The sequence below is a fragment of the Panthera onca genome, chromosome C1 (genome assembly GCF_046562875.1).
Source record: "Panthera onca isolate mPanOnc1 chromosome C1, mPanOnc1 haplotype 2, whole genome shotgun sequence".
In the NCBI taxonomy this organism is placed as follows: Eukaryota; Metazoa; Chordata; class Mammalia; order Carnivora; family Felidae; genus Panthera; species Panthera onca.
Window position 1 is genome coordinate 130757008 of NC_138346.1, and position 3662 is coordinate 130760669.

General features: G+C 37.9%; 1 long non-coding RNA gene across 1 annotated transcript; it reads left to right on the top strand.

Moving 5' to 3' along the window:
* The first annotated feature begins 1196 nt into the window (after positions 1-1196).
* On the top strand, positions 1197-3447 carry LOC132673223 (uncharacterized). The gene is made up of 3 exons (XR_009607919.3): positions 1197-1488; positions 2944-2998; positions 3195-3447. It is a non-coding gene; the product is annotated as an uncharacterized LOC132673223 (long non-coding RNA).
* Positions 3448-3662: the final 215 nt, after the last annotated feature.

The window sequence follows — 3662 nt, forward strand, 5'->3', positions numbered from 1 at the left end:
AGCATTCTATGTGACATGAATTGCTGATGATTGAAAATTTATTTTAAAATTGGAGTGGAAGTAAGAAATTGAGAGGACATGTGGAAGAATTTTTTTAATAAAAAATATGAGCTTTTATGAGATCAATATGATTACACAATGGTAGCTATAGTAATAGTAATAACAATATCTACTCTGAGCACTGAGGTCAACAGAATTAGTTAAGCGTTTATAGAAGAAATGTATAGGAATGTAAGTCAGGAAGGTTTCTTTGATCTGAAATTGAGCAAATGTGTTCTAACATCTTGTCTCAGTGTTGAAAGCAGCAGGCCTAACTACATGCTGGAGAAAAATATTTCACTAGTTTTCCACAGACAGCCTTCACCAGGGCGCAATCAAAGCCAAACTCAAAACTGTGTGGTCAGGCTTTAAAAGCATCATTGCTACATGACAAAAAGTCTTTCATAAATGCCAAATGTACCATGGTTTAACCGCTTACCAAGTGGCCTTCTGTAGTGTAATGCAACATTAATCATATCAAACAGAGAAAAGAATTCAGAGCTAAACCTGTCTTTTTATGTGTCAATTGAAATACTTGGCTTGATTTAATTAGTCTCAGTTGCTTTTGATGGAAGGCTAGGGAGATCGTGAGGAAGTTGCCTGGTACATTATTAATTCTCCACATCTTTATTGTCGTGCCAACCCTATTTATCCCATTTCGAATTCTCCATGTCCCCTTCCCTGGCAGTGACAGCTGTTAGGGCTGTTGTGGCCACTTTTTTTTTTTTCTTTCCTGTTAAGAGGGCAAGCAAGCAGTTGCTGTTCTTTCCAATGCCCAGTAAAGGAGCAGTGGGAGCCTAGTGGCTGAGCGGGCCCCTCTCAGTGTGTCAGGGGTCTCTCTTTGGGAAGTGATCAAGTCCTGCTCACTCAAGAAGCTGGACTTTGACATTGTTCTTTGACTTGACAACCTAAAATCCTTCTCTGCTTTCCTGGATGAGCCTGTAATGACCTCTTTCTAAAGTCAAAATATTGACTATTACTTACACATTCAATCACACGTTGTCACATTTGAGCAGCAGTGTTTTCCTCCCAGAATTCTGCGGATGCCCTTGCCCATTCATGTTCTGCTTATTGCATTCCTGCACATATCCATGGTGTGTGTGTCTGTACAAATTTGAAGAATGATCACTTGCAGGTAACCATGATGGATCAAGATACTACATGGCACTCTCATGCCTAGAATAATAATTTTTCTTCCAGTTTCAAAAAAAATCAGTGATTTTCTTATGTAAGTGAAATTTTCATGCTTCTCACATTTTTATTTTATTGACTTCCAGCTCCAGATTTCTCTTTTACTGAGGCACCCTCCCCATCAATTGCAAACTGTCAACCAAGTTTACACAATATTGCCTTCCTTCCATCACTGAGTCCCATTCAACTAAATACATCATACAGAAACATCAGAACTAGGAAGAATCACCATGGAAAAATAATATTAAGGCAGAGTTGGTTTGTGTTATTTTGTTTTTGTTTGTTTGTTTGTTTGTGCTTTTTTGGCCCACCTTAAGGGTTATTCCAAATGAGCTAGATTAAAATGACTAGTGCTGAGACATGTCTTTTCAAAAATAACCTCTGCAACTGGGAGAATATAATTCATGCTTTTGTCAGACTTACACTCAAGTATTTATTTTGTCAAGATGTATGATTCAAAGTTGGATAGTGCTTTTTTAAAATATATTTTTATCATTATTTTCAAACATTGTGAAGTGGTTCTCATTGAGTTTATTTACATAATTCCTTAAGCCATGATTATTATGTAAGTAAGTCTTTTGATTTTTAAATATTTTTAAAATTTTTATTCTTTGTTGGAAAGAGCACAAGTGAGGGAGGAGCAGAGTGAAAGGGACAGAATCCCAGGCAGGCTCCATGCTCAGCTCAGAGCCCAATGTGAGGTTCCATCTCACATTGGTGAGGTCATGACCTGAGCCAAAATCAAGTCAGATGCTTAACCAGCTGAGCCACCCAGGCACCCCTGGAAATAAGACTTTTGAATCCCCATATGAATGCTGAATGAACCAAGCCTCATAAGGGTCAAATAACTTGCTCATGTGAGAGGCAGAGATGGAATTTTCATCCAGATTTTTGACTAAGAATATATTTTCCCCATTATATTCTAGCTTCTGATTTTGTTCAGACCATATTTTTGGTGATGTTTCTTTAAATAATCATGAGGGAAAAAGACTAACAAGAGTGGGTTTTGTTGTGGTTCCAGACTTAAATTGTTTTACATATTTACTCCCAACAATGTAAAGTTTAAGATTTCCGCATTAAACATTTGGAGAAATAGGGGCGCCTGGGTGGCTCTGTCGGTTAAGCATCCGACTTCGGCTCAGGTTATGATCTCATAGTTCGTGAGTTCGAGCCCCACGTCGAGCCCTGCGTCGGACTCCGTGCTGACAGCTCAGAGCCTGGAGCCTGCTTCACATTCTGTGTCTCCCTCTTTCTCTGCCCCTTCCCTGCTCATGCTCTGTCTCTCTCTGTCTCAAAAATAAACAAACAGTAAAAACAAAACAAAACAAAACATTTGGAGAAATAGATAGGTAAGTGTGATAGTGAGGACCTTGACATTAATGCTGCATAAGGAAAAATTATGAGGTTGGGATGTTTAATTGATAGAATGAAAGACAAAGATACATGATATTTGTTACAAATATTTAAAGAGCTGTAATGTATAAGACAGGGCTGTATTTTGTTTCTATTGGAGGGAAACACAGGACCCTTTGGAGAAACAAAAGGAAATGGATCCACATGCAAATATTTACATAGATGTAAATGATAGGAAGAAAGATAATTAGATAGATAGATACATACCTACCTACATACATACATACATACATATTACAGGAAATATTCAAGCAGTAGACTCATAGAGGAATTTTATTGCTTTGTTGTTTTTTTTTTCAGAGTAAATCACCCATATCTGAGTTCATTAGAATGAAGAATTAAAATACTTTTCCAGGTAGGAGGAGCAAATATTGGTGAACAATCATGTCTATGAGAAATCCATTGTAGAATCTTGTTTTTAAGTTTTTATTGTATTCATTTTCTTTGATTACCAATGTTGTTGGTTTTTAATATTAGTTTTCTTCACATGTTTTGAAATTTTGGTTTTCAGACTCATCTAAGGTTTTGATATGTTTTTCTCTTTGTCTGAGCTTATCACCAGGGACTCACTAACAAGCCACAATAACCCAGTTTTCTAGCCCTGCTTAGAAGTGCTGATTGCCACCAGAGACTAAGGTCAAATGCCAGAAGCCACAAACTCCAAACAAGCCTCCATGACCCAATTTTTGACTGGTTTGATCCAGTTCAGACTCTGTGCTAACCCTCCAGATGACCGTGGGATTATTACCACCTGCAGTAAAACCTTGGATTGCGAGTAACTTGTTCTGAAAGTGTTCCACAACATGAGCAAACATTTCTAATAAATTTTAACTTGATAAACGAGCAGTGTCTTGCAATAGTAATAGTATGTGCTGCTGAACGTCACATGATCACAGCTGAGCCAATGGTTCTTCTGTCTCTCTCTCTCTCTCTCTCTCTCTCTCTCTCTCTCTATGGGATTGTGGATGATTGTCTTCCATGCTTGGACACTTGGTCTCAGGCCATGCTGTTTGACAGAA